The sequence below is a fragment of the Corvus brachyrhynchos genome, unplaced genomic scaffold, assembly GCF_000691975.1.
Source record: "Corvus brachyrhynchos isolate BGI_N302 unplaced genomic scaffold, ASM69197v1 scaffold257, whole genome shotgun sequence".
Classification (NCBI taxonomy): domain Eukaryota; kingdom Metazoa; phylum Chordata; class Aves; order Passeriformes; family Corvidae; genus Corvus; species Corvus brachyrhynchos.
Window position 1 is genome coordinate 421,487 of NW_008239119.1, and position 23,666 is coordinate 445,152.

The following is a 23,666-nucleotide window of genomic DNA, read 5'->3' on the forward strand; positions in this document are numbered from 1 at the left end:
AGCAGGCAATATGTATTCAGACACTATCAATATTTCATAAAGCCGTAATAGATGTTATCATAGATCCTCCATCCAATATTTATTGCTCCATAATCACCGATCCATTGCACCAGGGCTCTCCATCCCCCTCCCCTGCCTGTCCCCACTCAGACATGCTCCCAGGTACACGGGGCTGCAGTGAAGTGCAAACCCGGTGCCACAATAAATCTGAAGGAGTTTGAGGTTGTTTGTTACTTCAGGCACTTTCAGGCCTGACGATAATGAAACAAATCTGTTTGCAGAAGGCGTTTTTATGGAAGGGTTTCAAAGTGAGTTGGCTCGGTGTAAATCTCAGGGTTGAGGCCATTAGGAAGCGTTTAAGCTGCAGAGGCAGCGGGGCTGTGTCTGCAAGTCTGGGGGTGTTGGAAAGCTAAAGCCTAAAATTAGCAACATGGAAAACACAAATCCCTCTGGGAGTCTGCTGCTGGGTCAACACGGGAAGGAGAGACCTGAGTGCAGCTGGAGCTGGACCCTTCCCTCCCTGTCCCCACCAGCAACCAAACGAGCTTCCCGAGCAACTACAGGGGAAGGGTTGGGCCTGGAAGATTTGTGGTTGGGATTTTCAAAGGAGCCTAAAGAATGGAGTTTCACAGTCGTGTGGATCAGGGGTCAGAGCCCTGGGTGTGACAGTCCTTTGTGCCCTCCCCGCCCAGCAGTCTCAGGCTCATCAGTCACCTCTGCACTGGTTCTTACTTCGGCCAAACTTCTCAAAAGCATTTGGCTTCACGTCACAGGACAATCCTAATGGATGAAGTGGAGCCTTCCAAAATCAACATGGTGCACATCAAATAAATGGGGTTTGTGATTGGTTTCCAAATGGAGCCTTAAAAGCAGATTCCAGGCAAAGAGCTTTTTTTTCTCCTGGAGACCTGAAATGGCTGGTCTTGACCCTATCCCATTTAATGGCCCCAGGAAGGAGCCAGGGGAAAAAAGAGAAGAAGTTGTTAAATCTTCATTGGTAAATGTTGAAGTGACACAAAGACTGGGGAAGAAAAGGGGCCCTTGCAGAGCCCCCGTTAATGACACCAAGCCTTGGGCCGAGCAGACATCGTATTCGATACAGCCAAATGTCAGAGAATTCATCTCCCTGAGCTGGGGCCACCCAAAGGTCAGGTACGTGGGGTCCACTGCTGGTCCTGGGACGGGTGGAGGCACCTCCAGAGCAGGAGTTACTCACTGGACCTTAGGTAACCCTGGGAGTGGGATGGGTTTCCTCTGGAAAACGCCTGTTTCTGTTTCTCTCTACTGACGCAGCATGGATGAGCAGCTCACACAACTCCTACACGGCTGAATCTGGGGAAGGATCCCTGCTGTGGAGCCGGTGAATGAGGAGAATAATTGCAGCGTCGGGTAACTGATGGCTCAGGAAAGCCCTGGGGACACAGAAGGTCCCTGATGAGCAGCTTGCTATCCCCCAGCCAGGTCTGCACAAGAAGGTTGTGATAACCCTGAGCATGGCTCAGCATCCACAGTTCCAAAAGGGTGTGGAGATCTTGGAGGAGATCCAAAGAAGAGCTAGAAAAACACTAATGAATAGGGAATGACACCTTTAGGAGGGAAAATCAAGGAGTGTGATGGTTTAATTTAGCAGAGAGAGGGCAATATCTGGCTGATGGCCCTGTTACACCTGCAGGGAGGAGAAACGGCCCTTTCCCAAATCTTCCCATCCTGGCAGGGGGAAGCTGCAGGAGCATCAGGAGCAGTGCAGGGCTTTGCCAGCCCAGCCCAGCCCAGGCCGGGAGCAGGGCGGTGTTTGTAACAGCTGAGGTGTTCTTGTCCAGCTGTATTCCTGGATTTCTCATCGCTGCGTGTTTCTGAAGCAATTAACTCAAACCCATCCTTTTGCAGGGTTTATGATGCACCGTTCTTTGTTTCTCACAGGGGTTTGAACAGGGTCACGAACTGTGGAAAATGCCTGAGAAACACCTACTTTACGGAAACTTTATCATCTCCTCAGGCCCCTGGGGCCCTGACGGGAAGCAAACCATAAGGAATGTGCACACGGGTGTGCAGGGGAGGGCTGAGCCTTTAGGATGTGTGAAAAATATTACCCTAAATGCTCCCAGCAGTCCTCAAATTTGGAGCCTGAGAGAGAGAAGAGCTTTCCTTTCAAAGTGAGGTGTCCATGAAGACGCTGGGTGCAGAATGGTTTAGGGGAGCTGGGAAAGGCTGGAAGTGCTGGGGAAGGGGAGCTCTGGGCTGGGGGCTGGGTGGGGCAGAGCCCAGGCAGGGGGGGACCGAGGAACACCTCGTGCCTCACTCCATTACAGCCCTTTAAAACAACACCCTGGGGCCAGGCATCACCTCGGTAAACAAATGGGATTTTAGCTTTGATTCCCCATAAATCACTGGAGCCGTTTCCATCGTGGAGAGCAGAGTGTAATGAGCTGGTTCACGGGGCAGGCAGGGAACGTTTTCATTTGACTCTTTTGGGCCCCGTGAGCCCCCAGGTTTGACTCTGAGTTTCTGTGAAACAGAAAACATTTGCTGATGTAGAGGAGCCTGAAATAACCAGGAAAGCTTGGGGGCTGCTGACACTTGAATAAATCCCAATGTCTTGGTATTTGGTTAAACTTGAATCTGAATATTTGTGTATGTTTTTTACAACAATTACTTGCCTCTGGGAGCAATTTGTGGAGCTGAAACAATCCAAGACCTTTTTTTTTTTTCCTGACTGGCATTTCCACCCTGCAGGACATGCAAAGCCTTGGGAAGTCTGGATCCTGCAATATTTTTGCCCTTGCAAATAGTTCCCAGACGCACGGAGCACAAGCTGGGAAGAATGCACAGAGCAAGCCCTGAGTGTGCCCCAGCTCCCGAAATGCCAACCAGGGAGCTTGAGACTGGACAAAACCTCCACGAGGCCCCAGCTGGGACCACAGTGCCTCGAGGTATTTTGGCAGAACCCCCCATTTTTCCCAAGCGTCACCCTCTCAAGGGGGAAGCAGCACCTTGGCTCCTCTGAGCTGAATTTCAGATTTCTGAGCAACCTGGCTCCCTGACAACTTGGCTTCGAGTGCTTATTATATGTAACACATAACCCCTTTAATATTACACATGGTATGTTTAACTGCTTAATTTACTCCGGGAAGGATTGCCAAGCGCAGCTCTTCTGTTGACATATCATTTGCATGATAAACTGGTGTATTTTAAGCCACAAATAGGATGCGTCTGTGAACTATCTGTCTGCACTTTTACAAGCTACAGCACTACAGCAGCTCCTTGAATTGGGGAATGGAGCCCCACGCCGTGCCTGGGGAGGGAATGAATGATCCTTTCTTCCAGAAGAGAACAGAGACTTGTGGCTGGTCTCCATCAGGGAGTTGGGTCGGGTAGGTCTGACTAAATCCTTGGGTAGACGTTTGCTTTTTTCCCTTCAGAGCAGCTGTTCTAGTTTGGGGAAGACTGGGAATGATGCTTTTCTTCCCTAAACAAAGCTGTTCCCTGCTGTTTGCCCAAGCCCCCAGAAGTCTCCTGCAAGGACCTGCAACCGGTGGCTCTGACCTGGGCAGGCCTGCAGGGACATTGCACGGGTCCAGCCAGCCTCTCCGGGACCCCAGACCATGGAATCGGGAAGGGTTGGATTGGAAGAGACCTCAGAGCTCTCATCCCACCCCTGCCATGGCAGGGACACCTCCCACTGTCCCAGGCTGCTCCAAGCCCCAATGTCCAGCCTGGCCTGGGACACTGCCAGGGATCCAGGGGCAGCCACAGCTTCTCTGGGCACCCTGTGCCACATTCCCATCTATCCCTCGCCCTCCCCAGACTCTTTCCTGTCTCTCCATCCATCTGTGGCTCTGTCTGTGCCCTCTCCCACTCTCAGAGCCGGCAGAGCCCGCGCTGGTGTTTCTCAGCTGCTCCCTCGGTTCCCCACGGGGCAGCGTCACCTCCAGCCCTGTGTCACAGCAGCCTGGCAGTCACACAGGGCCCCAAGAGGCTCCGAGGCCTTTGGACACTCGAGGCCGACATCTCAAAGTCTGATTTGACATGTTTCCAGCAGGGGAAGCATTTATTACATTAGACAAGTTGATGCAGCTCCCAGGTTGGGAATTGCACTTATTTGCCATAATAATGGTGTAAAGTCCTCTTCCTTTTATTGTGTTATCTCTCTTTAATCACGCAGAGACGCTCCCCAGTCATTTTAATCAAAGGCTCAAGCATCACTTATCTGAAGACTAATGACTCAACTCCGTGAGAGGAGAAACTTTGAAGAGCTTCGGTTGAGCTGGGAGGAGCAAAAAAAAGAGGAGACTTTATTTGAAACTTTTCCCCCTTTTTTCACACATGTGGCTATTTCCCCTAATTTTAGTTGGAGAGTTTTGTGTTTCTGGGAGCAGGGGCAAGCCAAGTGTTGCTGCTTTTCCTGGGCATGCAGCACTTAGGAAGGTGGCTCAGGGAATGGGACACGCTTTCCCATGAAGGATACTCCCACTGGAAAAAAACAATGCTGTCCTTTGTTCGGCAGTGACACAGATGGTGTGACATTATGGGATGTGTCCCAGGCATCCCATACACCCCGCGTGGAGCTGTGTTTGCTGTGCCAGGGCCTCGACAGCACCGCACCCACCGGCCCAGGACAAGGGGGATTCCCAGGACAAGGGGGATTCCCTCCAGAGCCACACCCGAGCCAGGCTTGCTTTACAAAGTGATTTAAATGAGGCTGTGACTGCTCTGGGAGTGCCTGTGCATTTGCAACGGTGTCTGTCCTTATTTCCTTGGGGGTTTGCAGATCCCCCTCTCCTCCTTGCACGCTGCAGTGAGAAGCTCTCGCTTTACATCTTGGTGCTCCCAACCTTAGCCTGGGGGTTCCCATCTCCTCTCCAGGAGTGTCTGCAGTTTAGGAGGTGATTTAGGGCTGCGGGCAAGTCGGAACCAGTGGGAGCTGCCGGGATGGAGACGGGGCTGCCTGATTTGCCGTCCTGATAAGCCGGAGCCAAGAGCACCCAGCCAGGCCAGATGGCTGCGGCGTTATCTGCCACCGCGGATCTCGGAGCAGATGGATGCCACATAAACATCTCACCACCGTGGTTATTATTGATGCAATTACTATTAATACCATTTGTAAGTGCTCTGTGAACCCAAACACAGCGCTGGGGCGAGGAACACAAAGCACAGTTACCGCGATTGCTGGGCTGCTAATTAAGGGTGGCTGTCAGTAACAGCTAATGATGCAATGGCAGCGCAACTTGGTTTCCACGGGAAAGGGTTGGGGTGATGAGTCAGAGCCCAGGGAAAGCTGTGGGAGCTGGAGAGGATGTCCAGCTTCAGAGAAAATTGTCAGAGGAGACTGAAAACCAGGGACACAAATGAACTGGGGGTCTTGGGAGAAGCACTTCATACCTGTAGCTCTTTGAGGCATCTCAGCTCTGTGTCTGACTCAGGATTTGCAGCTTCCTCAGCTGACTTAAAGGTGGCCAGAGCATTTGGGCCGGGGCATTTTGAAGTGTATGGTTTGTGCCTTAGTGCCAAAGGAAAAGCTTTAATTGAGGGATCTCAGATCTGCTACTTCCCTGCTCTCTCATTTCCACTCTGCTCCTGACCTGCTGTGCGTCTTCCCAGAAATCTGTGCCTCCATCTGTCTTGTCTAATTTTACCGCAGGGTTTTTGGGCAGGGACTTGGCTGCGTGTCGGTGCAGCCTGGAGCACAACAGGGGCTGGGGCTGGTCAGAACCTCTGGATGCCGTGACAGCACTGGCCAGGAGTGACTGGGGGTGCTGGTCAGGAGTGACTGGAGATGCTGGTCAGGAGTGACCGGAGATGCTGGTCAGGAGTGACTGGGGGTGCTGGTCAGGAGTGACCAGAGATGCTGGTCAGGAGTGACCGGAGATGCTGGTCAGGAGTGACTGGGAGTGCTGGTCAGGAGTGATTGGAGATGCTGGTCAGGAGTGACTGGGAGTGCTGGTCAGGAGTGATTGGAGATGCTGGTTGGAGCTCAGGGTGCTCTGGGGGCAGGATTGGTGTGGCCTGAGCTGAGACCCTGACTCCTGTCCAAGCCTGAGCCAGTTCCCAGAGCCCTGTGTTTCCCTTCGGGCTGGAGCAGCATGAGATGATTTGTTTGGGGTTTTTCTCCACAGGGATTATGGAGAGAGCCGGGGGTGTATAAATGTGTTTGACTTTCCTGTGTGTTGAGCTTTGATGGGGTACCCTTCCTTCTTGGACCAGGGTAAGAGAGCAGAGGAGGCTGCTGTTCTGCTGAGTTCTTTATTTCATAGTCTCACAGCTTTCTTGAAGGCAGAGTTCAAGGGAGTTACATGATAAAGCCAAGCAGCAGCAGCAACAGCAGGCAGAAAACAGCTGATTCTTCTGGTTCTAGTTTCTTCTATCTAATCTTTTCTTACAGAAGTGTGGATTATATTTGTTAATTGACCAATAAGATTAATACACTATTCTAGTTTTTCTTTTTTTAACCTATCCTGGTCTAATTCTAACAGTCGTAAGTCTTACACAAGTGCTACATAGGTATTACACAGATTTGCTTGTACAGTTTCTATCAGCTCTTACTGTTTATGTGAACACTATCTAAAAAATGTGGGCAGTGTAATTCTATCTATATTTTGTCTGAAGTAAAGAATTCTGTGAAAAGGTAACACTGCTGCAGCAAGAACTGTGTTTAAGGTCTCTGGTACAGCTTTTCAATGTTTAAGGTACTTAGCATATATTTCTACTAAAAGTTAAAAAATCTGTATTTCTATTTCACTTTGGTGTGGCTTCATGTATCTCAGCTTATCCAAAGGTTTTAATTCAACCCCTGTGCTTTGGTTTCCCTCTGGGCCTGAGTCCGGAGAAGCCTTCACTCCACCACCTGTGCATGTGTCAGGGTGAGTGAAGCTCACCCAGAATCTGCCTCTGAGAGAAGGGCCCATTTCCCCTCCAGGTGTAAAAAGAATACAATCAGTTCGGGAGCCCCTGAATGTTCCCAGGATTCAGTTCCCTTCCCTGGAAGGTTGTGCAGCCCTGGGAGAGGTGGAGGAGCCGCCATCCCTGAGATGTTCAGAGGCTGCCTGAACAAGGTCCTGGGATAACAGTGAAGTCTTCTGTGGAGGACTAGAGACCTCCAGAGGTCCTTTAGCCCCTAATTCTCTGACATTTGTAAAACCCCCTTTTTGTATGTACCTGAATCTTAAAGCATTGATATACCTAAAAAAAAAAAATCAGGCCTAGATTTTTCTGCTCCAAAAAATCCTCTTTGAAAAACCTGGGCTGGGCTAGGAATGGCTTTGGAAAATATTTCCCATCTGTCTCTGTCGAACACAACGAGGGAGTCGGCGGTTCCTGCCTGGTACAACAACATGGAAAGATTCATGGTATGTGTTTTACCCCCCAAAGAATTTCTTGGCTTCCCAGAGCTTTGTTAATGTGCATTGATTATGTTTACTGCGCCGTTAGAAAGTCATTTAGGGATTTATTGGGCTGGCTTTAAATACTGAAAGTGAGTCATTGCCCTGACCCACTTGTGCCTCAGCCTAAAGCCGAGTAAAGGAGGGCGAGACTTTGCCCCAGCAGTGAAAACCCTCCCGGGAAACTTGATTTTGAGGACAACAAATGAAAAAAGGGCTTGTGAAGGCACATCACTGCAAGCCTGAGAGTGCAGGAATGGCTTAAATCCCTCTGCCATCCCCCTCAATCAGAGATAATAACAGGATAGCAACAGGAATTCCGACTGGATGGTGCTGAGAGCTGGAGAACAAATCCAGCCACGCAGGCAAAGCCTGGCTCTTCCCGCCAGCACGGGAGTGAGGGATTTCTCACTGAAGGATTTCACTGGAGATCAATGGACTTGGCTCTCTGCCTCCCATCATAAATTTGGATGTCTCTCCTCAGATCCAGACGATTATGGGTGAGACATGTTGGCAGCTTCCCTTCAAACAGAAGGGCGATGACGGAGTTTTTCTTAGAATTTAGGATTTGGCTCAGCCGGAATCACGGGATGGGCCATTAGCCAAAGGAAATGTGAACCCTTTCTGGGAGGACCATTCATATTTTTGTGGGGTTTTTGTTAATTGTGTTGCTTTCAAGGCCGTGCTGGGGGTTTCTCCCTGATAATAGGAACAATAATGATGGGAAGACCCTGAGATGTCCTGGCCAGTTTGGTTCCTCCCAGCTCAGAGTCCAGGCTGGGAAGTTTGGCTGCTGCTCCAACAGCTCCCCATGGTCCGGGAATGAGCTCTGTGGCTGTGCTCTGAGCACGAGCCAACCTTAACATTTCCATTTGCTTTTACATTCAGAATTGCTGCTTTTGGAGCATGTGGAGTCCCCATTTTTTACTGGTGGACCTCTCCACCAAGATGTGGCACGAAATCCTGCAAACCTGGGCAGGCTGAGCTGAGCTGGGCGAGTCCAGCAGTGTCAGGGATCACTTGGATGGCTCCTCATCCTGAGCCAGCACTGCTTTGGGGGCAGCTCTGCTGTAATCAGGCCAGCTGAGGGTCTGCTCTGAATTACAGCACTTGGCTGCAGCCCCTGTATCCACCAGGAGCCTGGAAGTGCTCCTGCTCCGCCATCCAAAGTGCGCATTTCTGCCAGGAGAAAACATCGCCTCGAAGGACTCGACAGAGTCCTGCAGCCCCATTGCTCTGGGCTGCAGGGATTGCCCTCAATGCCTCACCCCACAGAGAGCTGGGCTGCCTCTGGGAATGAGGTGAACCAAGGCAGACTCGCAGGGAAGGCACAAGGCAAGTCTGATTGGGCTTTTCCAATGAAAACAGAAAAACAATGAAGCAGAAAAAGAAAAAAATAATCTAAACTTCAGTGAGGACTTCAAATACGCCAAGCCAACAGTGTGAGAGAAGCCCTGAACTTCCAGAGCTCTAGACCCCAAAATTTTGCCAGGTAAGCATCTTTACTCTACTGGATTTCTGTAAAACTGGAGATTTCTGCAAAATCTCTCCCCCTGCAAGTGTTTGAAGTGCACATTTTCTTTGGGGAAGTAAGAATGAAATACTTCCCTCCAGGCTGATGTTAAACTGTTTTGTCTGAGTTGCCTCAAATGGAGCTTTTGGGGTAAAAATTGTCACCTGAAATGTTTCTGACAGAAAAATCAGAATAGATTTAGTCAAAGTATTTTGCAAATCCACGTTGAATTGTGACAATGAACAAAGGAACCTCTGCACAACACCTGGCGTTCTGCCTTTCACCAGCCCTAAATTGAAATGAGCCTTAATTCAAAGCACTTCTTTTTTTAGACACTTAATTCCTTTTCACTCAAAACACACACTTATGTTGAAGGAAAAGAATATTTTCAGCCTAAGGAATAGATTTTATTCCTGTCAAAATGCTTTTTTCCTGATTATTTGTATTTTCTGCAGCCAAATGAGAACTCAGGTGTTTGTGTGCCCCAAGGGAGATGCTCAGGACCACGATGTCCTCAAGGAAGGTTGGATCATTTTTCCTCTGTGGCTTCTGGGGTGCCACCCCAACCTTGGTGTCCGTCCCCCAGCTTCCCCAGCAGTGTGGGCAGAGGCAGGTTGATGCTTGCTCTGCCAAACTGAGTTGTTTTGACACATCCAAATGGAAACTGCACGGGATTCTGGTTCTCCCGTTATTTTTTTCCCTACGTGTTTTGAATTTTTCATCCTCATTTGGGACGAGCAAATGTCAAAACAGCAGTTTGGGATTTTTATCTGCTCCTGTCTCTCTCTGAGCCGCTCCGAGGATGCTCTGATTTGCTCCTTGTTTCACCCACGCTGGCAGATCGGGAGCTCTGTGCTCTGCTCCGAGGCAGTGACGGCATTGCGGCTCCCGGGAGGGCTTTTCCACACCAGCCTGGAAATCACCTGCTCTTCCCCCATTTATGGAAGGCAGATGCTCCGCAAGCTTCTCCCAGCCCAGGGCTGGCAGCTCAGCCTGCAGGGGCTGCCCCGCTGGCACCTGCTCCAGCCTCAGCTGGAAATGGGGGAAAGCAGTGCCCCAACAAACCCCAGTGCAAGGCCAGCAGGGCAGTGGGATGGAGCACTGGACGGGTCTTCCTCATGTGCCGTGAACTGGTCTGTCCCCATGGCAGGGTGGGCACAAAACCAGGCTGAGCACAGGGGGCTGTTCAGCCCAGAGAAGAGAATGGTGTGTGGAGACCCCAGAGCCCCCTCCGGGATCCGAAGGGGCTTCAAGGGAGCTGGAGAGGGACTGTTCCTGGGGAACTGGAGTCACAGGACAGGGGGGAATGGGGTCACACTTACAGGGGGGAAGTTTAGGTGAGAAATTCCTCCCTGTGAGGGTGGGCAGGCCCTGGCACAGGGTGCCCAGGGAAGCTGTGGCTGCCCCTGGATCCCTGGAAGTGTCCAAGACCGGGCTGGACGCGGCTTGGAGTAGCCTGGGACAGTGGGAGGTGTCCCTGCCATGGCAGGGGTGGGACTGGATGGGATTTAAGGTCCCTTCCATTCCAAACCACTCCCAAATCACAGGATTCTGTGATTCTGTGAAAGCCCCCAGCTCCCTGCCCAGGGCAGCCAACCCATTTCTTCCAAAAAACTTCCTACGCAGTTAGCTCTGCCCCCAGTTAAACACAGGGGCTTGCAAAGGCCGCGCCACGGCATCAGATTCCCCAAACTCGCTTCTGTTCCAGCTGGGAGCAGGGAGCTGCGGGCAGGGAGCTGCCTGACCTGGATTTCCACTCTCCCTTGACTGGGGAGTCTTGCTCTGCTGATGCCTAATTACATCCAGGGCAGCGGTGCTGGCGGAGCCGGGCTCCAATCTCAGCTCCTAAATAAAGCCGGTGCGTGGTGAGGGGGAGAGGAGCGAGCGGCACCAGGTAACGAGTCCGAGAGGAATCCCGCGTTCCACGGGCTGCCTGCAGCCCCGCTTCATCGAACCGCATTTCCCCCTCCTCTTTTTAAAGTTACTAAATATTTTATGAACATCCGTAGGGCGAAACATTTGCTTCCCTCTCCGCAGCAGCCCTCGGTAACTCACTCGCCGCTTTTACTGCGCATTAAATTCTTTATGGGAGTAATTGTGAAACCTCCAGAGGTGCTTCCAGGGCAGTGTTTGTCCGTGTCCCCTCCACGCGGTGACAGCCAGCACTGGGACGGGCGGCTCAGAGTTGGGCCTCTCCCGTTGTGTTGCAGGTGGCAATGATGGGTTCAGTGCAAACGCAGCCAAATCCCTGCTCTGGGGCAGCGGCTGGGCTGGATCCTGCCCCGCCTGCAGGGAGGCAGCGAGAGGCGGGGAAGGATGTGGTGGCTGCTGGGTGTGAGCTCTGCGTGCTCGGGAAAGGTTTCCTTCGGAGGGGCAGCATTGCCGGGAGTGATGGATGTGCGCAGCAATGAGCCCCGACACATCGGCGGCTGCCAGCGCCCGGGGAGAGCTGTGCTGGGGTACCCGGGGTGCCTCTGCCTCCTCCTAAACGAGCCCAGAACTGGCAGTGATGTAGCAGGGAGGGAGGCAGGGATTTCTGGTCGTGCCCCCCGTGTCTGTGGGGTAATTTTGGCACTCCACAGGGAGCCCCGGGTTCCCTGCTTCGTCTTTGTGGTGTTTATAATCCACTGCGCTCTGCTCTGAGACTCCAGGTGAGGGAATAGGGTTGTGATGGAGAAATGGACCGGGACAAATGCAAATGCCAACATCTGCCTTTAATTCTGGATAATAACTTGTTTGGTTGTTCACGTCTCTCTGATTTCCCTTTCCAGCTTCAGGGATACGCGGCAGGCGGGAGCAGCCAGGGGAAGAGGGGCTCCGAGGGAGTGCTGAGGCCACATGGCAGAGTGCAGAATAGTTTTAAAAATAAATAAACAGAGGTGCTCACGCTGGAAATGTCATCCTTGGGAGCTGCTGCCTTTCTGGCCAATACTGAGAGTGACGTGGGCCAAACCCCAGACCCTGCTGCTTCCACAGAGACCCTGCTGGGAAAGGAGAGTCACAAAAGGACCTGAGCCTGCAGGGAAGGGCCCCAGCCCCCAATTTAGGGGCTTTGCCTTCTTGTGGAGGCTGTACCCCGAGTTTGGCAGTGGAATTTGGTGTTGGAGGGTGTGTGAGCACAGCTGGGAAAGCCAATTTGCTGAGAGGGACCCCAGCTGCTTCTTGTATCTGGCAAAACCTCCTGCAGCACCTCAGGGGAGACACAAGCTTGAAATCTTAATTAAAAAGCAGAAAGCAGGGTTTCATGCTAGGCTGATATTGTGACTCTCTTCCCTTTATGGACAATTCTTATGCAAGCTCCTACTGTGTCTGTGGAATTGCTAATTTAGAGGAAGTTACAGATTTGTGCAGTGCAGGGCCTGTGTCAGCAGTGTTTAACATCAGGAGATCGAGGTGTGCGCTGATCCCTTTCGTTGTGAGGAACTTTCTTTTTATTTCTTGCAATCTTTCCTTTCTTGTCATCCACTCCAGAGCACACCAGAAGGAACATTGCCACCACCTGGGGCGCAGAGAGAGCACCAGTAGACCTAAAAAACTTGAAACTCTGTTCACGGCCAAACAGTGACAAGGTCTGGATCAGCAGGAGATTCCACCTGTGGGCTTCCCAGTCCTCAAGTCCCCTGTGGAAATTTTCAGGGGGAACAGCACAGTGTTCCTGGATGAGCATCTCCAACCAAGAAGGCTGAAAACAGGGTCTGAGAGACCTGCGGTTTGTGTTTTACTTGATCCAGGCCTGATGGAAATTTTGGAAAGCCAGGCTGACATTGTCTCATCAGAGCCAGTCCATAACCAGCCGGGTGGGACAGAGCTGTCCCTCCTCCAGCTGAAAATGAACCAAGGACATCAGCCTCTGGAGAGGGTTGTCTTTCTCTTCGTGCCTGATTAGGGAAGCACAAGCTCCTCTCTTGAGACACAACTTTGAAAAATGTAATTTAATTCCTTTTGCTTCTCCATCTTTTTAAGAAAATAGTATCTTCTGTCCCATTAGATCAGGAACCTGACAGTGATGGGAAAACTTATGAGGTCTGAAAGTACAAACCTTTGGGATGGTCCTAATAGGAGCACCTTTACTCAGAACTGGGGAGATTTTAGGGACAGGCTGTGCCTCATGGAGATGGGTGATTCCAGGGACATCCATTCTGGGTCCCTTGGGCACCCGGGCCCTGCCCCACACCAGATTTTGGCCAGGCATGACTGGCGCTTCCTGGCAGAGATTTAAGAAAGATTTGAGTTCAGCTTGGTGCCAGCAACAGATGAAATCCAGGATAACTTTATCTCTGCCCTCATGGAGGAAGGACGCTCAGACAGTGCCTGATCCAACTCTGAAACTCAGGGCAGGGCCAGGGGAGGCCAAACACAGAGATGGGTTTGGAAAGGCATTAGAGAAGCGTGGCCAGAAAGGGCCATCAGGGGCTTTTAAATGCAGGTTACTCACAGCTGCATCTGGCTCGGATGGGCCCGAGCTGCAGATGGCCAGAGCTGGGAATGGTTTATGGCCTGTCCTGTCTCTGTGCCAGCCCTCCAGGAGATTGGCCTCGATGGACTTTTGATCTGATCCAAGAAGCACTCCTTATACCCTTATCACAAACGGCCTCTGAGAAATGGGAAAAGACTGATCAAAATGGGAGCTGGGAGGAAATTCATGTTGGATCTGACTTTGTTGCTCGTTCCCTGCAGGAAGGCAAGGTTTGGACACAATTAGGGTCTTTCCCCGAGTCCCAGAGGGGTTCAACTCCATCCCTGTGACTCAGCTGGGAGGACACAGCCCAGGAATTTGCAGAAGCTGCAGATCAGGGCATGGAAAAGCAACCTCCTCCCTTCAGCTCGTGGGGCAGCGCTGGGGGAGCTTCTCTGGGAACTGCTGCTCGCAGGGCTCCAGGAGCGCTGCAGCATCTCCAGGCTGCCCAGAGAGCCAGAGGATGGGCGTGGGCGTGGGCTGGGGCCCAGTACAGCTGCTCCCAGGCAGAGCAGGCCAGTGAGGAGCTGTTGATGGATGAGTCCATCATCTCACTGAAGCGAGGTCTGTGGCTGCCTTAGGGCACGGCTGTAAATGAGCCCCTAATGGATTCTGCTCCTAAAACTTCCCTGTAATACAGAAATAGCTGTGTCCCCAGACATGGGAAGGGGGGGCAGAGATGGATGTGCAGAGGGAAGGGATGCTGGAGCCCTGCAGTGGTTCAGAGGGTAAGAAAACCCCTCCCAAAGCAGCCGAGCCGATGCTGAGCTTGTTGAGACGCTGGGAAATGGGAGATGTGGCCACCCCCTCCCTCACTCCCAAACTCTGCTTTGCTGCCAGGGCTGCTGCTGTGATAAACACCCCTGAGGGGTATCGGTGCCTCCCACATCTCACCCCAAAGGAGCACCGCACTCAGGATCAGCAGTGCACCTGCCCCTGCCACCGTCCCCTCCTTCCCACATCCCTGCACCTCAGGACCCCAGTTTGGCTCAGATATGGGATGGGAACAGGCAGTGGCCTTGGCACGCGGGAGACCAGGTCCTTTTCCAGCCAGGACTGCGCCCCCCTGGTGCTCCCTCCTGCACATCCACCTGTGCATCCCTCCCTGCTCCTGCACTGGGCTCAGCGGAGGCAGACACGGCTCTGCTGCTGCCCTGGCTTGGCACGGGAGGACTGGAGCTGCTGAACAGCTCTGCACCACTCCCGTGTCTGCAAACAAACAAACAGACAAAGACATGGCATCTGCTCTGTGGTGACTTCAGCACCTCAAAGCTGTCCTTGGTTCTGGAGCTCTGGGACGGACAGAGCTGATCCTGACCATGCCAAGGGCCCAGGTTTGGAGACACCTCCACCAGACTCGGAGGAGGCTGCAGGAGCAGGTACGAGGTGCTGGGAGGCACCTGGGGTAGTGGAAGGAGCACTTGGATGGTCTTTAAAGGTCTCTTCCAACTCAAATCATTCTTTCATTCTGTGATTCTCCCTTATCCCAGTAATGCTGTGGGGAAAAACCCCAACTCTGTTCAAGTCAAGCAGGAGAGAAATCCTGGAGCTGATTGCAAACCTGGTCTGGGCTGCGATGCAGCAGCCCTGGAGCTGCTTCCCAGACCTGCTCCCCTTTCTGCAGCTGAAATTTGCCTCTCAGATGGCAACCCCTGCAGCTGCAGCAGCTGCCCCTTGGCTGCTCTGCTGGGCCAGGCTCAGCCCTGGCACTTGCCCCGGCCACGCCACTCTCCCTCAAGCCAAACCTGGCGTTCAACGGGGAAAGAACTCCTCTGCCTCTCCCTGCAGATCACAGGGATGATCTTGGGTCTTGTACAGAGGCTGGCAGACGTTACCTTGCAAGGAATCTTTTTAATCTGCCAGATGATTCCCTTCCCCGTCCCCTCCATCATTTTTACGGCCCCGCAGCCTGCGCAGGGCCCAGCGCGTCCCGGCGGGAGGTGCAGAGCCCAACCCGCGCTCCCCAGCGAGCGCCTGATTCATCACCACTAATTCCGTTTGCCATTCGCCGTAATAACAATAATCAAAATGAATTAATTCGGTATTAGTGGAGAAGGAATGTTGGAACTGCATGGGAATGGTGCTGCAATCAAATCAGATCCGTGTCAATTCAAAGGACGATCTCTTTATCTCTTTAACAGCTTTTTTACCTGCCTGGGGCTGCAGTTTATTCTCGAGGATGGGCTCTCGTATTAATATAACTTACAGTGGTTCTAAAATGTTTTCTATCTTTCATAGCTTGTTCTAAATATTTTAGCAAACATAAAGTGGGCTTCTTCCTTTCATCCTCCCTTGAGATGAGGCAGAAGATGATAAAAACCCTGGTTTTCCCCACAGCAAATGTACCTTTTTATAGCTTATTGGGAATCAGGCAAAATGGATCAATTAGGTGATCGTGTGGAGCAGCTTCTTGTTTATGGGGTGATAACTCCAGGCAGAGAGGAACAAACCCTGCAGGTGTATGGCCACGGTGTTTATTTAGCAGCTGTATTTGTACAAGGCTAATAGGAAACACCATTGGTTTATTATTTACACTGCATAAAGGTCAGCCTAACAAAGGGCTTACTGAAAATGGCACTCAGGTGCCAGATTTAGGGTCTTGTCCAAAACTGGCCCTCCCACTCGAGGCTTTCCCAGCTGCTCAGTGACCTGTGGAAGTTCCCCCTGGGCTGGGGGAAGGAGGGAGGGTGCACAGGATGCAGGGACTGTCACCTCCCCTAAGATGGGACCTGGACCCTGAGCCATGATGGGGGACAGGGATGAGGATGCTGCATCTGTCCTGGGCACTGCCTTGGGTCCCTTCAGGCTCTGGTGGCTTTTCCCTGATGCTCCAGGGTGTTTGTGACCAAGCCAACTGCTGGCCTTGCCAGTCCCTCTCAGTTTGGGGGTCCTGTCTCAGAAGGACGCTGTCCTGGTGACACCAAGCACCCGGCAGAGATTCCCCATCACTCAGAGGTGTGAAGTGTTCCCTGAGTGAAAGGCTTCACTTCCACCCTGGTGCTTTGCAGGGAGGAGACACTGGGTGGAAAGAAGGGCTCTGACCACGTGGGAATGCAGCACCCCCAAGGACAGCTGAGCCAGAGCCCCTCTCTGGGGTGATGAACCCTCTCTGTGGCAGGTGACAAACCCACCTGTGCTCCTGGCTTGCCCCCACGCTGTGCAGGAGCCCCGAGAGAGGTTGGCATTAGGTCCCCATGAACTGGCCTGGAGCGCCTCCCCTTTTCCCGAGGCTCCCCAGCCCCAGACAGTGACGCAGCCGCTGGAATTCGTCCTGTCCAGCCCCGAGCCATTCCCTGCTCTCGTCTCTATTTTCTCCCCATCATCCGGAGTCGCACATCACGGGTGAAATATGAAAGAAACAAATTAGAATTACCTCGCTGGTGTGACAGCAAGGAGAGCTGCGAGCTGGGGAAGCTGAATGGAATGATAAATCCCATCGCTTAAACCGTGTAATGAATTTTCCTGGAGATTTGTCTCAGAGTAAAGAGAGGGAGAGGAGGGGAAAAGTATGAAATTCTCCTCAGATTTGGCAGAAGGGTTGCAGGCAGCTCTGACTGAAAAGTGTAAATCTGAAGAGCCCGTGCCTGCAGCGCATCCAAATAAGTTCCCCTTCCTTAATAGTCCTGGGTGCAATTTGCAGTGAAATGTCAAATCTTCTTTGCCTCCACTGGCATTCGGTCTAATAACATTATTTTGTCCGAGGAGCCTGGAGAACTAATGTGTTCAGGAGTAATTCTGCAGCTAAATATAGGAAAGAGGATTTTTTGCATTACAAGAAAATATTTTTGTGCTATGAGGGACTTTTGTGGGGGTTGGAACATCCTTTGCCACTGATTTGTTGGGTGACCTTGGATAAATCACTGTCCTCTCTGTGCTTGTCTCTCCTTCCCTCTCTGAACTTCCCATGGATTTAGGTTTCAAGGTCTTTGGGGCAGGGACAAGTTTTTGTTGGATGTTTAGGATTTCTGGAAGAGTCCCCAGGAGTGAGATGCAGGTGTGAGCACAGCTCCAGCCAGGGAAGGGATGACACCACGTCACAGAGTCTTTCCTTGGAGGCTGTGCAGGAAAACAGGCAAGAAACACGAAAAAGTCGGAGTTTTCCTCAAAAGCAGAGCTCAGGAGCCCGCAGACCATGCCTGAAGCAACCTCCTTCCCAGTGAGCCACTCAGAAACACAGGTTTAGGGAACGGAAATCCCAGATGTTGGTGTTGTTTCTCTAAAAGGCGCATCCCAAGGCAGGCATGGACCTGTCTGGCTGGAGATGTTCTGATGGCAGCCAGGACACCCCAGTGCATTCCCACCAGGGCCGTTCCTGCAGCAGGAGGCTGCGAAATCAAACGAGACCTCGCCACCCCTGGGGAGCTCCTGGCAGGATGAAGATCTCAGTTCACAACATCCAAACTCAATAAAAACAGGGTCCCTGTGCCATCCAGGCTGTTCCATCTCTGCCAGCAGCTCCCACCCTCCTTTCCTCACCGGAATATTGAATTTTTTTCTTTTCTTAATCCTTATTTTTTCAAGAGAGGCCCAAAGGAAAACCCTGCAAGTTGTCTCCGGTGGGAATGGAGCACAGAAAACATGAACAAGCTACAAGTACGTGCCAGCAAAAATCCATAGAAAGTGATATTCCCTGAGGTAAAAGGTGAACATTCTCTGTGCTCAGACCTTGCTGTCTCACCTCTCTGCTGTTTCCACTCAGAACAGGGTGTTGGCTGTCCTGGCTGTACCCAGCCTGTGGGGCTGTGTGGAGACGCAGACGATTTGAAAGGAATTCTGAGGATTTTCTGCAAAAAGCACATTTTAATATTACAGAAAGCCAGATGATTCATACAAATGAGCCCCTCGGGTGACTGGTGCAGCATCACCTGGCCTGGTGTCACCAAAGAAAGGAAAGGTTTTCATGCAGTTTCTGATTGCAGCATCCCCTCCTGCTGTCTCTGCACCAGGATCTCCTCTTTGATTCTCAGGCTGGGCCAGGGGAGGCTCAGGTTGGACATCAGCAGGAGTTTCCCCACGGAAAGGGTGGTCAGGCCTTGGCAGGCAGGCATCGGAAGGGGCTGCCCAGGGAGGGTTGGAGTCCCCATCCCTGGAGGGATCCAAAAAAAGACTGGAGGTGGCACTCAGTGCTCTGGGATCAGTCACAGGTTGTCTTGGAGGGCTTTTTCAATCTCAGTAATTTTCTGTGATTCCATCTGCCAGCAGGCGCCATCTCCCTCTCTGTCCCTGCTCCCAGCCAACACTCCAAGCCCATCCCTCCATCTGTCCATCCATCCATCCGTCCATCCATCCGTCCATCCATCCCTCATTTCTCCCTCCTCCCATCCATCCATCCATCCATCCATCCCTCCCTCCCTCCATCCATCCATCCATCCATCCCTCCCTCCCTCCATCCATCCATCCATCCATCCCTCCCTCCCTCCATCCATCCATCCATCCATCCCTCCCTCCCTCCATCCATCCATCCATCCATCCCTCCCTCCCTCCATCCATCCATCCATCCATCCCTCCCTCCCTCCATCCATCCATCCATCCATCCCTCCCTCCCTCCATCCATCCATCCATCCATCCCTCCCTCCCTCCATCCATCCATCCATCCATCCCTCCCTCCCTCCATCCATCCATCCATCCATCCCTCCCTCCCTCCATCCATCCATCCATCCATCCCTCCCTCCCTCCATCCATCCATCCATCCATCCCTCCCTCCCTCCATCCATCCATCCATCCATCCCTCCCTCCCTCCATCCATCCATCCATCCATCCCTCCCTCCCTCCCTCCCTCCATCCATCCCTCCATCTGTCCACCACCACTGGACAGTTACGGATGTGCTGCAGAGGGACACTGGTCACACTGATTTGGCTCCGCAGCCCCGGCCGAGCCCCCTCGGGTCCCAGGGAGCATTAATGGGATCAGCAGCCCTGGCAGCCCTGGCACTGGGCACTGCCAGCTGGGAAATGAACCTTGGCACTCGCAGCAAGCAGGAGCTAATGAAGGAGGTAATGAACAGTAACAGGAGTTTTAAGCAATTCATTTTTCCCCCTCACTCCCCTTCCCATCATCTCTTTTTCCTTTTTCCTTCACCCCTTTCCGTCAAGGGCAAAGATGAAGCAGTGTGCCCATTCCCTGGGAGCCTGGGCAGTGTCCCAGCACCCTTTGGGGGCAGGACCTTCCCCTGATACCCAGCCCAACCCTCCCCTGGCCCAGCTCCAGCCATTCCCTCAGGCCCTTTACGCTGGAAGCTGACCTTGGGTCCCTTCCACCAGGGAATGTTCCAGAACCTTCTCACAGAAGTCACTCCTGGAGCAGCCCCCACCCAAACCCTGCCACCCCCCCAGTGCAGCTCCCAACCACCCTCGTGTGATCCTGAGCAGAGTCTGGCTTCCCATGTCCTTCTGGAAAATGGGATCCACTGGTTTCGCATGGATTGAGCCACGAAACGCGAGGGGGATTTGTTTGGATGCAGCTGGAATTTGCTCTCCCAGGAAGGAGGCAGCGTGGCACGAAGGATTGCAGTGAAAATTGCTCTTTCCTTTATTTGGGCTTCAGATTATGGAACTAAAATTAAATTTAAACTCTTTGCAGAAAGGTAATTTTTCCTAATCACTCACACTGCTGCACAGATCTCTACAACTTGATTTAATCTAATTAGATTAATTGGATGGAGAATAATTTCTTTCTCCAAGAAGATCAACTTCAAACCACAAGCAATTCTATAGACTCTGCGGGAGGGAAAAAACCCACAACAAAATAACCCCAGCCCTCATTCAGAGCTGTAAAACCACAGCACAGAATGCCCAGTAATTAAATTGTTAAAGAATTTATGAGGATATCTGGATGAGCCTGGGTGTTGTTTTTCATTCCTTTCCCCCTCTTTCATAATTTTCCCTTGTGCTCTCTCTCTTTTTCTCTGGGCCATAAAATGAGATGTGGAATTCCAATTCCTTCATTGATTTCTGAGATAAAAATTTAAGAAACTCGAGTAACAAAAGGCTGTGCTCCCACGTTCTGCATGTGAAATGGATTGCCTTTGTTACAGGGGCAGCAAATATTGAACTGGGTAATGCTGCGAGGTCTTTGGCCTGAATACTAATGGTCATTATTTACCAGAAATGAAGACGAGCCAGGGAGGTTCAGCACCTCCTGATTGGCTTTGGCATCCCAACAAAGGCACGGAGAGAGAGGGACAGGGGACATGAAAAGTGGATGCAGAGCTCAGTTCCTGTGCCTGGCCCAGCTTTATGAGCGAGCTGCCCGTGAATTAATGCCCAGCAGTTTTTGCTGGAAGCATCTGTGCGCACGTGGCTGTTCAAACAGGCTGGGTGTGCTCGGAGGACGCTGCAATCCCCACGTCCTCGCTGGATCCTTTCCTTTGCCCTCTCCTCGGGCAGCGCTGCCCTTTGATGGGCACAGGTTTGAGCTGAGCTGGGAGAATCTGGGGCTGTAAATCCCCCCTGGCCCCGGGGCCACGGTCGCTGAGCAGCTCCCGCGCTCCGCGTGGGTGGAAGGTGCTGAGCTGGACACCCACGGGGACAACGGAGACGTGGCAGCTGCAAAGTCAGCCCAGAAGCTCCTGCTGGAGCTTTCTCAGTGCCAGGATGAGGCGTCAGGGCCCGTTAACTTCTGGGAAGGACACGGAGACGCCTCGATTGCTCTCTGTTGTCTCTTAAAAGCCCAGCGCTGATTAGAGCAGAGAGGAAACTTCGCCACTTGACCTTCAGTGTGCCCAGGGAGGTCGGTTATGAGGGCACAAACTGCCCAGATTTGTTCTGGAGACTCTCAGGTCAATGCTACTCTTTTCCAAACTGTCACAGGATCCCAGGATCACTGAGGCCAGGAAAAGGTCAAGGTCACCAAGTCCGAGCTGTGTTCGATCTCCACCTTGTCCCCAGCCCAGAACCCTGAGTGCCATGCCCAGCCCTTCCTTGGACACCTCCAGGGCTGGGCACTCCAGACCTCCCTGGGCAGCCCCTGCCAAGGCCTGACCACCCTTTCCAGGAGGAATGTTCCCCTGCCGGCAGAGCCCGCCCCCCCCGGCTGCCCCCTCCTGTCAGGGACTTGTGCAGAGCCACAAGGGCCCCCCTGAGCCTCCTTTGCTCCAGGCTGAGCCCCTTTCCCAGCTCCCTCAGCCACTCCTGGGGCTCCAGACCCTTCCCCAGCCCTGTTCCCTTCCCTGGACACGCTCCAGCCCCTCCATGTCTTGAGGTGCTGTGCCCAGCACTGTCCCACACGGATCCTGAGCCAATGCCCCTTCCAGCATTCAGTGAACGGGAGAATTGTGCCAGCCTGGAGCTGTGTTGGAGGCTGCCACTGCCAAATGAGCCTGGGCCCTCTTCCTTGTCCCCTCCAGCCCTTTGTGACCCCATAGGATGGGTGGCAGATTTGTGTCTCAGTGGCTCCTGTGGTGTTTGGCTGCTTTGAGCTGAATGCGAGGAGTGCCCGGAGTCTGAAATATGAAAAGGGTTTGGATGGGGCAGACAGGCCACCTGCAGATATCATCCCCAGGAATGATGGCAGGGCCTGGCAGAGCCACAGCGAATGCTGAAATTAATAGCAAGAGATCTATTAAAGGGATTAGACACACGTTTGAACACTTACAACTTTATCTCTTGCTGCTCGTGGCAGGGACTATTTATTTCCCCAACCCAAATGTCTGAGGGGTGATTTATAGATGGGAGAGGGTGGAGAGAAACTTTGCACACTTGAATTCCCAAACCTCTGAGCTTTGGCTGGGGGTGAGGGATGGGGACTTGGTCCTCCTGGGCATCTCCCTGGGTGTCTCAGCTGGGATTAGGATGTGTCCCCTTCAGTTTTGTCAACACTCTGGAGCCATTCTGGAGAGCTTGAACTGGCTCCTGACCAGCTCCTGGATGAGAAGCTTCTCTGGGAGCATCCCAGAGCATGGGATAGGGCTGGGGCAAAATCTCTGCTGACATTGGTGTTGATGCAGACATGGCCCAAGACACAAATCCTGCCTTCATTTCCAGAGGGAGCTCGGGTCTGAGGACCCTCCGTTTCTGAGGAGAAGGTTTTGGGGGGAGGCAGAGGGGTTGCTGCTTTCTGCACCTGCAGCACATCCACGTTTTGTGTCTGGTTTATCCTCTTGGAAAACCACGAGCCACTCCTGCAGGGGTGAGCCCTGACGTTTCCTCAGCACAGTGGAGAGCTGGAGTGCAGAGCGTGCACGGACCTCTGCACCCACGAGACTGGAATGGCAGATCTGAGCTGTCAGAGCTCTCAGTGCTGGACCTCACAGCCTCGGCTGTTGTGGATGTGGTTCTGTGTGTGCCACTCGTAAGGTGAAATGAAGAACAAGGCAGAAGATGGAAGCCCCATGTCCAGGAGCACCCAGCAGGGCTGGAACTCCCTCCCGGAGCTGCAGGTCTCTAATGTTTAACTGGATTCCTCCCCAGACCTGATTCAGGGGTAATGGCAAAGCTCTCCTGGGCTGCTGTGGGGGGAGAACTATGTTCTAATTCTAAATGTCTCATTGGTACAGAGTAAATTCTGGGATGTTCACAGGCTCTTGAATCTCCTGGTTCACAGCACAGCCTAAGCAGGTCCTTTATGTTCCCTGACACTCGTTAGGAAGTTTTAAGAGATTGAAGAGAATGGAAAAATCAGATTTAGTCATTTCTTTTACAATATGCCCCTAAAAGGAGCCTCATAAAATATGAATTCCACTGAATGTGCTTGTTTCTAAATTCAGAACATGTGTCCAAGCGAATTTGTAGCTGAGGAAATGAAGGACAAACTGCCTGGGACGGGAGATGAGCAGACAGGCAGCTCCCCCTTCCCTGCCCTGCCGTGCCTGCCGGTCCCTCCTGTCTGCCAGGGCATTTCCCAAAATATTTTGCACCCCAGGCACCCCCCTTGCTGTGCAGGGCTCCTGCCTCATCCAGCTGGGTGCTCGCACCCTCATCCCCTCAGCCTTAGTTTGCAATGTGGGTGTAAGATGGGGGTACGGGAACAAGGGGATGCCTCAGCCCCTTCCTGGGGCTGCCCTGGCTTTTGCTCCCTGTGATCCCTCCACCCCCAAGGACTGACCCTGACACTTACACGGGAGGAGGGGAGATTTTCTTGCCCTGCCAAATGTTTTGGGTTCAGCAAACCTCCCTTGCCAACCACGCTGGGTTGGGAAGAGGAGCTCTCAAAAACCATTTGCAACATAAAAGCTTGGCAGAGTAAATTGCTTTTGATCTGTGCAAATAATTCCCTTGGCAATTTTGGGGAGGTTTTTGTATCCGTTTCTACCGTGTTAACTTTCTGTTTGTAATAATTAATTTCACGATAATCAGCTTGACATTGTTAAACGCAGAATCATTT

General features: G+C 52.3%; 1 long non-coding RNA gene across 1 annotated transcript; it reads left to right on the top strand.

Annotated features, from left to right (window-relative positions):
* The first annotated feature begins 8,075 nt into the window (after positions 1-8,075).
* Positions 8,076-17,775, top strand: LOC108448084. The gene is made up of 2 exons (XR_001863873.1): positions 8,076-8,868; positions 12,361-17,775. It is a non-coding gene; the product is annotated as an uncharacterized LOC108448084 (long non-coding RNA).
* The last annotated feature ends 5,891 nt before the right edge of the window (positions 17,776-23,666 follow it).